The following is a 14,359-nucleotide window of genomic DNA, read 5'->3' as shown; positions in this document are numbered from 1 at the left end:
CTTTGTTTCCTACATTACAACAGTGACCACACTTCATTGGCTGTAAAGTGCTTTGGGACATCTGGTGGTCGTGAAAGGCGCTATATAAATGCAAGTCTTTCTTTCTTTTTAAACTGTGTTAGCTGGTACTGAAGTTGAGAGCTATGATTGTCGTCAGCCGACTGCCACATATACAAACTTCCAGTAACGATCGCTGGATCTGGAGTGGAAATTAAAGCTTTGATTTCCTTAGAGTACGGATGGGGAAAATCAGCCACGATTACCGCTTCCACCCAGTGACCCCACTCCTGATCGCTATCAGCTGATTCTTGCCTGAAAGTACATGTGCACGGATGTTGGAGCGAGGACTGGATCAGGCTTGGCTGTGATGCCCTTCGTGGGTCAATAGTCCTCTGACTCTCACTGACCAGGTTTAACATGAAGGATGGCCACTTGGGAAAAGTACTGGAAGGCATCTGGGACGTGTAGACATAACATCAGCAAGAGTTACCATCTTCAGGGTAGGAGGGGAGGAAAGGCAATATATAGGTGCATGCAGGTATTTGCGGGAATGGGATTGAAGGTTTGTCCTGCACGTTGACCAACTGCAAGAGGTTATCCACACTTGACCTTCGGCAGATGGTCATGGGTTTCCTATCCCCCAACACCCCCAACCCCGGTCAAGAGTTACAATGACTCAGTTATCCCATGTGTGGGCAGAGACCCAAGAAATTTGTAATGTGCAATGAACAGATATCCACGCAGTTTTTTCCTAGTTGGTGGAGACAGCTGATGTGAGCTGTGGATCAGTTAAAGGAGTGCGGCAAGCATTCTAATTCTGCACTTGTTATAGTCATCACGCTAATTCTCACTGGGGATATTCAAGGCAGATAGCATTACAATACCAACAACTTGAATTTATATAGTGCCTTTAATGTAGTAAAACTTCCCAAGGCGCTTCACAGGAGCGATTATCAAACAGAATTGGCACCAAGCCACATAAGGAGATATTAGGACAGGTGACCAAAGGCTTGGTCAAAGAGGTAGGTTTTAAAGAGTGCTTTAAAGGAGGAGAGAAAGGTGGCGAGGCGGAGAGGTTTAGGGATGAAATTCCAGAGCTTAGCGCCTAGGCAGCTGAAGGCGAAGCCAATGGTGGAGCAATGAAAATCAGGTCTGCGCAAGAGGCCAGAGTTGGAGGAGCGCAGGGATCTCGGAGGGTTGTGGGGCTGGAGGAGGTTACAGAGATAGGGAGGGATGAGACCATGGAGGGATTTGAAATTGCTGAACCAGGAGCCAATGTAGGTCAGGGAGCACAGGGGTAATGGGCGACTGGTACTTGATGCGTTTTAGGATATGGACAGCAGAGCTTTGGATGAGCTCAAGTTTACGAAGGGTGCAAAGGAGAACGGAGAGGTAGAGGCCAGCTAGGAGAGTGTTGGAATAGTTGTGTCTAGAGGTGAGAAAGGCCTGGATGAGGGTTTCAGCAGCAGATGAGCTGAGGTAGGGGCGGAGATGGGCGATGTTACGGAGGTGGAATTGGCGGGCGGTCTTGGTGAAGGAGAGGATATGGGGTCAGAAGCTCAGCTCAGGGTCAAATAGGACACCAAGGTTGCAAATAGTCTGGTTCAAGCTCAGACAGTGACATGGGAAAGGGATGGAGTCAGTGGCTAGGGAATGGAGTTTGTGGTGGGAACCGAAGACAATGGCTTCAGTCTTCCCAATATTTAATTGGAGGAAATTTCTGCTCATCCAATACGGAGTGTCAGACAAGCAGCGTGACAAATCAAAGGCAGCGGAGGGGTCAGGAGAGGTGGTGGTGATGTAGAGCACGAGGGAATTAATGGAGCTACATGTTCAAAAGAGTATATAAATATGATGGAGGGGGATAGACAAGCACCAGCAGTATTATGGCCAAGTCTTTCAACAAGTGAAAGTTGCACTGACAGGTAACAGTGATCCAACATAGCTCAAGTAATGACAAGGTAGAAGACATTGAACACCATCTACTGGCAGGGGGAGGCAACGTTTGACAATTCTGGGAGCTTACAGTCATCCTTCTCCTGGGCAGAATGCATTTGCTGCTTGGCTGTTGACAGATGATGTCCCAGTGACTAGTGTAATATTTCCAGCTCAGCTTGCTGCATTGTTTATTCAGTGAAGCATCACTCAACTCCCTTACGCAAGAAAGATTTCCACAAGCGCCTTTGTCACTTTACCACAAATTTTAAAACATCTATACCTATCAGGATGGGCGTGTAAATCCAGACCCACAGCAATGTGGTTGACTCTTAACTGCCCTCTGAAATGGCCGAGCAAGTCACTCAGTTGTAACTAACCGCTACGAAAAACAAAATAATAAGAATGAAACCGGACGGACCACCCGACATCGACCTCGGCACCGGCTACGGACACGGCAACGGCACATCCAGCCCAGTCAACCCTGCAAAGTCCTCCTCACCAACATCTGGGGACTTTTGCCAAAATTGGGGGAGCTGTCCCACAGACTAGTCAAGCAACAGCCTGACCTAGTCATACTCACAGAATCATACCTTTCAACCAATGTCCCAAGCTCCTCCATCACCATCCCTGGGTATGTCCTGTCCCACCGGCAGGCCAGACCCACCAGGGGTGGTGGCACAGTGGTATACAGTCGGGAAGGAGTGACGCTGGGAGTCCTCAACATTGACTCTGGACCCCATGAAGTCTCATGACTTCAGGTCAAGCATGGGCAAGGAAACCTCCTGCTGATTACCACCTACCGCCCTCCCTCAGCTGATGAATCAGTACTCCTCCATGTTGAACACCACTTGGAAGAAGCACTGAGAGTAGTAAGGGCACAGAATGTACTCTGGGTGGGGGACGTCAATGTCCATCACCAAGAGTGGCTTGGTAGCACCACTACTGACCAAGCTGGCCGAGTCCTGAAGGACATAACTGCCAGTCTGGGCCTGCGACAGGTGGTGAGTGAACCAACAAGAAGGAAAAACCTACTTGACCTCGTCCTCACCAATCTACCTGCCGCAGATGCATCTGTCCATGACAGTATTGGCAGCAGTGACCACCGCACAGTCATTGTGGAGACGAAGTCCCGTCTTCACACTGAGAACACCCTCCATCATGTTGTGTGGCACTACCACCGTGCTAAATGGGATAGATTCAGAACAGATCTAGCAGCTCAAAACTGGGCATCTATGAGGCGCTGTGGGTCATTAGCAGCAGCAGAATTGTATTCCACCACAATCTGTAACCTCATGGCCTGGCATATCCCTCACTCTACCATTACCACCAAGCCAACTGACCAACCCTGGTTCAACAACGAGTGTAGAAGAGCATGCCAGGAGCAGCACCAGGCACACCTAAAAATGAGGTACCAACCTGGGGAAGATGCATGCTAAAAAGCGGAAGCAGCATGCTATAGACAGGGTTAAGCGATCCCACAGTCAATGGATCAGATCAAAGCTCTGCAGTCCTGCCACATCCAGTCGTGAATGGTGGTGGACCATTAAACAACTAACGGGAGGAGGAGGCTCCAAGAATATCTCCATCCTCAATGATGGTGGAGCCCAGCACGTGAGTGCAAAAGACAAGGCTGAAGCATTTGCAACCAACTTCAGCCAGAAGTGCCGAGTGGATGATCCATATCAGCCTACTCCCGAGGTCCCCACCATCACAGAAGCCATTCTTCAGCCAATTCGATTCACTCCACTTGATATCAAGAAACGGCTGAGCGCACTGGATACAGCAAAGGCTATGGGCCCCAACAACATCCCGGCTATCGTGCTGAAGGCTTGTGCTCCAGAACTAGCTGCCTCTCTAGCCAAGCTGTTCCAGTACAGCTACAACACTGGCATCTATCTGACAATGTGGAAAACTGCCCAGGTAAGTCCTGTCCACAAAAAGCAGGACAAATCCAATCCTTCCAATTACTGCCCCATCAGTCTACTCTCAATCATCAGCAAAGTGATGGAAGGTGTCATCGACAGTGCTATCAAGCGGCACTTACTCACCAATAACCTGCTCACTGAAGCCCAGTTTGGGTTCCGCCAAGACCACTCAGCTCCCGACCTCATTACAACCTTGGTCCAAACATGGACAAAGGAGCTGAGTTCCAGAGGTGAGGTGAGAGTGACTGCCCTTGACATCAAGGCAGCATTTGACTGAGTGTGGCATCAAGGAGCCCTAGTAAAACTGAAGTCAATGGGAATTGGGGAAAACTCTCCACTGGCTGGAGTCATACCTAGTACAAAGGAAGATGGTTGTTGTTAAGTCTGTGAATTATTTAGTTAATTAAAACAGACTAATGAGTAACAATAAAAACAGGTCTTTACTGGTTGGAGGTAGGGACTATACTGAATACAAGATTACTGCACAGTGCTTATATACCGGTGTGTTCACCCCCGGTATTACATCTACAGCAGCCTGAGAAAGTAGTACATCTCTTAAGGTGGAACAGGCTTAAGCTCTCTTAAGGTGGAACAGGTTACATACACAACACTCCTCCCTTCTTAGCTTTATAGTCATCCCCCCATTTAACATAACGTAATAACATATATACATATATAACTTCATGTTTAACGTAACATATCACAGATTCAGTCTCTGCGGAAAACAGTTCACAGATTCAATCTCTGTGGTGTAGTCGGTTCACGTTACTCATTCAATAGTCCTTTCATGGATTTAACAGCTTGAACTTCCGAACTGATTTGGCTCCGTTCGGAGGGACCACGTGTGTGATCTGGTAGAGGTGATAATGGTTCAGATGGGTCATCTTCTGTTTTTACTTTTCCTTTTCTGCTTCTTGGAGACTCTCTGGGCTCCATTGTCAGCTGCCACAGCTGCCAGCTGCATGCGCAGTTCCTCCTTCTCTTCCTCCTGTTTCCGTCGTAGAGCCAGCTTCTCCCGATGTTCCGTAGACTTTTGGTGCTCCTCCATGATTTCTGCACTTTGGGAGTCGAAGTTACAAGCTGGGCAGGACAGGACATCGTAATATTCGGTGTCGTCCACCAGGTCATAGTAATATTCGGTGTCGTCCTGAGCTAGACCAGTGAGAGGGTCGTCTATTTCCTCCATACCCAGCTGGACGTTAGCCAGCTCTTGTTCCAAATCCAGACATCTTTCCTGAAGAGACTTCTTCATGTGTACCTCTGCATCCAGCTTTTTCTGGGCTTTCAGCAAGTCGTTTACTAGTGACCTCATTTGTGATTTTAATACTTCAACTTCCTTTGGAGATTGATTGATCGGACTATGCAATCCCTCTACCGGAGCAGCTGTTTCAGCGGTCTGTTGTTCTATGTTGACGTGAGTCAGTGTACTTTTGGCATCCAAGGGCTGCTCTGTTGCAGTCATCTCAGTCTGTGTTGCCACCTCAGCTCTTCCAATAACCTTTGAGAGCTCCGAACCCCTTTCGTTTGAATATTGAAGTTCATGTTCAAGTTTTTCCCATTTCAGAGTCCTGTCCTTCAGCATATGCAGGAGTTGGCTGACCGTTAACTCCTCTGACATCAGACGTTTTGTGTGCTCCTGCTCCATTTTCTCCATCAGCTGCTTCTGTTGTCTTTCCAGATTCTCCAACTCTATATCAAAGAACTCTTTCATTGCATTCAACTCTTGCTCAAAACGGCGAAGCATTTGTTCTAATTGCTGTTGTAGTTTGAAATGGAGTTGAGTTCGAGCCCGGTGTCCCTCAGAAATGGGCACATCAGTAGACTTGCCAGACTCAGAATCCACAGTTAAACTATGTTGTTGTTGCTCAGTGGAATTCTGTGCTGAAACTTTGTCTTTTGCACCTGAGTTGGGCTTACCATCATCCGTTCCAGAGTCTGGGCCGACTATCTTCACCGAGTTCTCACTCGTTATTGTTTGTAGGAAATGCCAGTCCATATTCATTTTCCTAATCCACTCCCGTCCTAGTAGTGGAGGACCTCCTTCAGATATCACATATAAGTCCATTATTTGACTGTCTTCGCCCTTGTGGACCACTGCAACCTCTATTTTCCCGATGGGGTACACTCTTTGCCCCGTGTATGTTTCCAATATAATCCCCGTATCCTGTAGGGGAATATGTTGGAATAACTTTCCGTAATCTTTCTTATTTATGACCGTCAATGCCGATCCAGTGTCCAATTCCAGTTTTACTTGGACTCCTTCTATCTGAAGAGTGACCCAAATTGTCTGGAGGTCTGCACCCTTACCAGCGTTGAGTACTCTTAAGCTAGCCAGTTCAATACTGCTTAAGCCAGCCAGTTCATTACTGCTAGCGTCTGAATCGGACTCCTGTTCGGTCACCTTGTGTACCTTTGCGTATTTTCCTTGCGGTGACTTCTTGTTGCTGGTCTTCTTCGCTGACCTGCATACTCTAGCTATATGTCCAAGCCTACCACAAGTTCTACATTCTTGGTTTTTAAACCAACACTGGTTCTGATCATGCGTTGTCTTTCCACAACGATAACATTTGCCAGAACTCACACCCAATTTGTGTGCACTGAGCTCCGGTGACCGTAGCTGCATTACTGCCGTGCCTCTCGCTGCGGCTTCGTGTGCTGCTGCCATAGTGACCGCCTTCTCAAGCGTCAGCTCATTCTCCTCGAGCAGTCGCTTTTGTGTATCCTGTTTAAATAAACCACACACAAATTTGTCTCGAAGTGCCTCTGTCAGTCCCGTTCCAAACTGGCAATATTTCGCTAATTTACGCAATTCCAGCAAATATTCAGCATTGCTTTCATGCTGTAGCTGCCTTCTGTCGTAAAATTTAAATCGTTCCGCTAGCATCAGCGGCGTGGGGTTTAGATGATCTTTCAGGACAGTAACAATCTCATCGAACGTCTTATCCGCCGGTTCATCTGGTGATAACAGGTGTTTCAATTGCCCGTATGTCTTCGCACCCATTAAATTTAATAATGTTAGAGCTTTATCTTGGTCACGAATTTTATTGGCCTTACAATAATTTTTTACTCTTTCAACATATATGGCCCAATCTTCGAGGTCACTATCAAAGGTGCTAATATTCCCGTGTTTAGGCATTGTAGATTTGCAATTTCTCAGATTTTATTTTCTTTACTTGTTATCAAAGATGGCGGCTTCCCGCTCTTGCCGTCGTCCTCCGCCCACAAAATGGCAGTTTTCCCGCGCTTGGCGGTCTTCACCCGTCCCCCGACGCCGTCTCCCTTCAGCCCCCGTGTGCGGCCCTTATCAGCGGATGCGATCGATGGCCCGGCTGCGCCTCGCACTTGAAAGCGGCCCGGCCCTTATCTGCCGATCGCTATCGCCCTGTACCTCTCTCTTCCCCAGTCCTGTCTTCTACTCCGGTTCACAAGCTGATGGAGGCTTCAGGGTCCTAATGCCTGTCACTTCCGGTGGGGTGGTGAGTGGTGAGGTTTGAAACCTCTCTTCAACCGCCATGGAATAACTGCCGCAGGGTAAGAACCTGACTCGTCGCCAGTGTTAAGTCTGTGAATTATTTAGTTAATTAAAACAGACTAATGAGTAACAATAAAAACAGGTCTTTACTGGTTGGAGGTAGGGACTATACTGAATACAAGATTACTGCACAGTGCTTATATACCGGTGTGTTCACCCCCGGTATTACATCTACAGCAGCCTGAGAAAGTAGTACATCTCTTAAGGTGGAACAGGCTTAAGCTCTCTTAAGGTGGAACAGGTTACATACACAACAGTTGTGGTGGTTGAAGGTCAATCATCACAGCCCCAGGACATTGCTGCAGGAGTTCCTCAGGGCAGTGTCCTAGGCCCAACCATCTTCAGCTGCTTCATCAATGAACTTCCCTCCAACATAAGGTCAGAAATGGGGATATTCGCTGATGACTGCACAGTGTTCAGCACCATTCGCAACTTCACAGATAATGAAGTAGTCCATGCCCACATGCAACAAGACCTGGACGACGTTCAGGCTTGGGCTGATAAGTGGCAGGTAACATTCGCACCACAGAAGTGCCAGGCAATGACTATCTCCAACAAGCGAGAGTCTAACCACCTCCCCTTGACATTCAATGGCATTACCATCGCCGAATCCCCACAATCAACATCCTGGGGGTCATCAAGTAAGGAGTGTGATGGAATACTCTCCACTTACCTGGATGAGTGCAGCTCCAACAACACTCAAGGAGCTCAACACCATCCAGGACAAAGCAGCCTGCTTGATTGGCACCCCATCCACCACCTTAAATATTCACTCCCTCCACCACCGGCGTACGTGGCTGCAGTGTGTACCATCTACAAGATGCACTGCAGCAACTCGCCAAGGCTTCTTCGGCAGCACCTCCCAAACCTGCGACCTCTTCCACCTAGAAGGACAAGGGCAGCAGGTGCATGGGAACACCACCACCTCCAAGTTCCCCTCCAAGTCACACACCATCCTGACTTGGAAGTATATCGCCGATCCTTCATTGTCGCTGGGTCAAAATCCTGGAACTCCCTACCTAACAGCACTGTGTGAGTACCATCACCACACGGACTGCAGTGGTTCAAGAAGGCGGCTCACCACCACCTTCTCAAGGGCAACTAGGGATGGGCAAGAAATGCTGGCATTGCCAGCGACGCCTTGATCCCATAAACGAATAAAAAAAAAATCGCAAATGAGTTTCAATATCGACAGTTGTAAGGTGGTGCATTTTGGTAGGAGGAATGAGGAGGCCACATACTCCTTGGAAAATAAGTCTCTAAATGGGGTAGAGGAGCAAAGGGTTCTAGGGGTACAGATGCACAAATCATTAAAAGCAGGTTAATAAGGCCATGAAAATGCAAACAAAGCACTGGGGTTCATTTCTAGAATAAGGGAATTGCAATGCAAAGAGGTTATGTTAAACCTACATACAACCTTGGTTGGACTACACTTGGAGTACAGTGAACCGTTCTGGTTTCCATATTACTAAAAGGATATAGAGGCATTGGAGAAGGTGCAAAAAATATTTACAAGAATGATATCAGAACTGAGAGGTTAAGGGGTAAAAATTCATCTTGGGAGGTGGCACAAATCAGATGGGCCGCCCCTTGCAGTCAATGGAACGGAGTATCAGGCGCAGCGTATAGCGGGCGGCCAATCCGATATACCTGTGTTGTGGCACTGCCCGAGGTGAATTTCTACCCCTATCATTATCTTGAAAGACTGAACATGCTGGGGCTCTTTTCTCTTGAAAAGAGAAGGCTGAGGGATGATCTAATAGAGATCTTTAAAATTAGGAAAGGGTTTGATAGGGTAGATGTAGAGAAGATGTTTCTACTTTTGGGGAGTCCAGAAATAGGGGTCATATAGTCACTAATATATCCAACAAGGAATTCAAGAGAAACCTCTTTACTCAGAGCGTGGTTAGAATGTGGATCTTGCTACCACTGTCAGGGTGAGGCTGGTTCTGGACCCAAGTGCAGACAGACGAGGCGAGAAGCAGGTATGCAGTCTTAAATAAAAGTACTTTACTAGAATCACACAGGTAAACAGTTACAAACATAGGAGCTCAAGACAAGCTACCACTAGGCAAATGGCTTGTCAAGACTGCGCACAGAGGGAAAAAACCACAGAACTTAAATACAAGCAAAAACAGGCGAAACCAATGAACCTGATAAAAGGCAGTTAAGTAATAAACACAGGAGAAACTAGTAACAATTAGCAAAGGGAAAAAAACAAGTGAAGGTGCCATCTAGGGGTTACTGAGGGAACTAACCGGCACCCTCACAACCACATGGAGTAGTTATGGTGAAAAGCACAGATGCCCTTAAGGGGAAGCTAGATAAGTACAAGAAAGAAAAAGGAATATAAGGTTATGATGATAGGGTGAGGTGAAGTACGCTCTCTTTCTCTCTCTCTCCATCTCTCGCTCCCTTGCTCTTTCTCGCTCTCTGTCTCATTTTCCCCTTCTCTCTTTCCCTCTCTCTCTTCTCTGTTTTCTTTCTCTCTCTTATAGAATAATAAAAAGTTCAAGAAATATTAAACTGAATCGAGAAGAAGGATTTTTTAAAAATGGTCTTTCTACCCGTCTCTCTCTCTCTGTCTCTGCTGTCTCCCTCTTTCTTGTTTTTTTCTCTCTCTTTTGCTCTCTGCCTCATTTTCTCTCTCTGCTTCATCTCTCTCTGCCTCTTTCTTTCTCTCTCTGCCCATCTCATTCTCTCTCTCTCTCATTCATCCTTGCTCTGTCTCTGTCTTTTGCTCACTCTCTCTCTACCTCTGTTATTTCACTCTGTCTCATTGTCCCTCTCACTCTTTCTGCCTTTCTCTTCTCTGCTTCTCAGTCCCTCTTTTTGCATCAGTATATTTCCCCCCTCTCTGCCTGTATCACCCCTTTCTCTTTGCTGCCGCATTCTCGCTCTCTCTCTCGCCATCTCTGTCACTGTCTCTCCTTTCCCTCCTCTCTCTATCTCTGCCTCATTCTTTCTCTCCCACTCTCTCTTCACTCTAATTCTCTCTCCCTATCTATCTTTGTCTGACTCTCTTATTTCCTTCTCTCTCTGTTTCCACTATTCTTGTCTTTCTTGCTCACTTTCTCCCTCTTTCTGTGTGTGTGTCTCTCTCTGGCGCTCTTTCTCTCTCTTTCTGTCTCACTCTCCCCTTCTCTCTCTCTCTCTCTCTCCCTCACTCTCTGTCACACACTCTTTCTCTGTCTCACTCTCTCCTTCTCTCTTTGTTTCACTCTCTGCCTCTGTTTTCTTTATCTCTGCCCCTCTCTACCCCTCTCTCTCTGTTTGTGTTTACCTTCTAAGTCAAGATTCCTGATGTAACAGGACTGTCCCAACACAAACACTTTCACACTGAGCCCAGCCCATACGTTGAACACAGCTTCTGCACCCCCAGTTTTCAGATGAGCTGCCCAGGATGTGCCAGGCCCCACTAGTGGCTTGAAGTCCTGCAAGATTTCACTGTTAATCTGGAGGGAAGCTTGCTTTTGGTTCTAACCTCTGCTGCACCTCTGATCTACACGTCTCATCCATGCCCACTCCTGAACTCATTTTATTATCTTCCCTCTTCCAGTGACATATCCACCCTCTTTATCCACGAATTCTCCATGCCTCCAATTTGTTTCTCTCTGTAAATCTCCTGGGCCTCGTTTAGTCTTATTTTTATCAGCCTGTCTCTGTAACTGAAGCAGTTTGGTCATTTTCTAAATTTATCTGAAACTTTTGAATAATTGGAAGCGATTCCCGCTCATCTGCTTAGTGTATTTCCATAAATAATGTAGGATATCTATGTGGATACCTAAGATACCTCTGGGGCAGGGATCCCAGCCTGGTTAAATTCATGCTAATAGGATTATTCTACAGACTGCCTAATAGTGGAATGAAAACATTTTCAGCAAATCTATGAAATGAGTAAAAGACACAGCATAATAATCATGGGAGATTTTAACTACCCACAAATAAACTGGCAAGAAGATGTAGAGAAAGAGGAATGGCGTATTGACAGTGTGTTTGGGATTCCTTTCTTACCCAGTACGTAAGAAGCCCAACAAGAGATAAATCACTGATGGATCTACAATGGGTAATGAACCAGAGCAGATAAGAGAAGTAAGCTTAGGTAAAAATCTAGGCAATAGCAATCACAACATAATAAGGTTTAAGGTAATTGTTGTGTCTCAAGGGGTTTTATACCCTTACCTATATAACAATTAAGAAGGACTCCGGGGTGGAGAGTTTAGTTAACGGCAATTTTATTTACAGTGTGCTTCTTCACTCAATGCACTACATTTCCCATAGTGCATTGCAAATCACCACTATGGTATCCCATGTGGGACAATTCTAATACACATTCAAAATACACAACATATTTCCTCCCCCTTAAAATAGAATGTCCACAAAACAGAATAACTGAAAATGACTATAACTTTGGAAGAGAGGGTAGACTGCCTCTACATTCCGCTAACCCTGGGGATTATTCTGTCCCATGCACACAGGTTAGCACTAATTGTAACTAAGGCGCTTTGGAGGCTGCCTTTCTCTTTGGGGGTAACACCTAGTCTCAGGAGCAGGCTCTGGCTGGCTCTCCCGTGACCCTGCAGGCGTGGCTTCCTCCCTCGATGGCACAAGAGTGGATGGTGCCACCGTCTCAGGGTCGGACGACCAGACCCTGCTGGAGCCCCCAGCAGGTCCTTGATCCTCTGTTTCTTGGGTTACCTGTGGCGACTGTCTTGGCAGTAACTGGTTTACATGCCGTCTCCATGTTCGGTCGTCTCGGGTGCGGACTCGGTATGAAACGGGGCCCGTCTTTTGAATGACCGTAGCCGGGACCCACCGCTCCGGGGTGGTGTAGTTATGCGCGAGCACTTTGCCCCCCACCACAAAGTGTCATTCTTTGGACCTCTGAGCTCGTCTGCTGACTTGATCCTGCTGATTGGCGTGCACTACTGCTTCTGTGGACGTTGGCCTCAGCAGGTCAAGGCGTGTCCGTAGCTGCCTTCCCATGAGTAGGTAAGCAGGAGATGCTCCAGTCGTAGCATGAGGCGTGTTTCGGTATTTCAGCAAGAAAGCATTCAGGCGCTGCATTAGAGGAGCATCACTTCTTGCCGCTTTCAACGCGCATTTCAGCGTTCTGACAAATCTCTCCGCCAATCCATTCGTGGATGGATGATAAGGCGCGGAGAATGTGTGCTGGATTCCATTGCTCTTGAGGAACTCCTCCGTCTCCTGGGATGTGAACTGTGTTCCATTGTCGGTTACGATCTGCTCCGGCAGACCAAATCGCCCGAACATCTCTCTGAGTCTCGATGGTTTTCTCCGTAGTGGTAGTGGACATTACTGCAACCTCCAGCCATTTGGAATGGGAGTCCACCGCGACCAGGAACATCGCTCCTTCCACTGGTCCCGCGAAGCCCAGATGGATCCGTTGCCACGGTGTCGCCGGCCATTCCCATGGATGCAGTGGCGCTGCTCTTGGCGTATCCCTGGTTGTCTCGCATGATGGGCATGATTTCGCTTCAACTTCAATTTCATGATCCAGACCGGGCCACCAGAAGTAGCTTCGTGCCAGCTCCTTCATCCAGACAATACCACAATGTCCTGAGTGCAGCTCATTGAGGACATGTTTCCGCAGCTTTGGTGGTATGATCACTCGCATGCCCCGAAGAAGGCATCCTGACGTGACAGACAACTCCTTCCCTCTTGACAGGTAAGGTAGGAGCTCAGGTGGTGCGTCTGACACCCGTGATCCGTCTCCTCGCATCACCCGATCCAGCACCTTGGATAGCGTAGGGTCCACTCTGGTCTCTTTCTTGACCTGCCGGGCCGTGACAGGGGCATTGCTCACCATGTCAAAGTAGAAAATCTTCTGCTCACAACCTTCAGAGGGCACCGGCAGCGGAAGTCTTGACAATCCGTCCACATTGCCATGTGCTGCTGACCTCCGGTATTTGATGTTGTAATTGTGAGCGCTTAACATCAGCGCCCAGCGCTGCATCCTGCATGCTGCCAGGGAAGGTATTCCTGTGTGTGGACCAAAGATCGATGTCAGAGGATGATGATCCATCAGCAAGGTGAATTTCCTTCCGAACAAGTAGTGATGGAACTTTTTGATTCCAAAGATGATGCCCAAAGCCTCTTTTTCGATCTGCGGGTATTTCACCTCCACCTTGCTCAGGGACCTTGACGCGAATGCTTCTCTTCGCCTGACGGAAAGATGTGGGACACGACCGCGCCGACGCCATAAGGCGACGCGTCACAGGCCAGCTGAATCTGCAATGACGAGTCAAAGTGCGTCAACACTCTGGGGTCAGTCAAAGCTGCTTTGGCTTTCTTGAATGCAGCTTCGCACTCCTTCGTCCACGCCCAGGCCTTGCCCTGACACAGCAACTCATGTAATGGCTTCAACAGTGATGCCAGCTGTGGAATAAACTTTCCGTAATAGTTCAGGAGACCTAAGAATGACCGCAGCTGGCCGACATTTGTAGATGCAGGAGCGTCGGCAATGGCTTTCACTTTCGACGGTGCTGTGTGTAGGCCGTCCGTGTCGATGACATGGCCTAGGTACTCCACTGATGGCTTGAAAAATTTGCATTTGTCCTTGCGAATGCGTAAGCCATATTCTTCAAGTCTTCCCAGTGTCTTCGTCAGGTTCTGCAGATGCTCGTTGTCATCCTTTCCTGTGACAAGGATATCGTTGAGATAACATTGTACCCCTGGAATGCCACTTATGATCTGGTCCATAGCCCGCTGAAACAATGCTGGTGCTGACGCTATACCAAAGGGTAGGCGGCAGTACCTGTAGAGGCCCTTGTGGGTGGTGATGGTGAGGTACTTCTGTGAGTCCTCTTCTACATGCATCTGCAAGTAGGCTTGGCATAGATCAATCTTGCTAAACTTCTGACCGCCTGCTAGACCCGGAGAAAGATCTTCAATGATGGGGAGGGGGTACTGTTCAGCTGAGAGCACAGGATTCACTGTTACT

This window comes from Somniosus microcephalus, chromosome 15 (genome assembly GCF_052327205.1).
Source record: "Somniosus microcephalus isolate GS21.2 chromosome 15, FLI_Smic_1.0, whole genome shotgun sequence".
NCBI classification, from domain to species: domain Eukaryota; kingdom Metazoa; phylum Chordata; class Chondrichthyes; order Squaliformes; family Somniosidae; genus Somniosus; species Somniosus microcephalus.
This window is presented reverse-complemented; position numbering follows the sequence as displayed.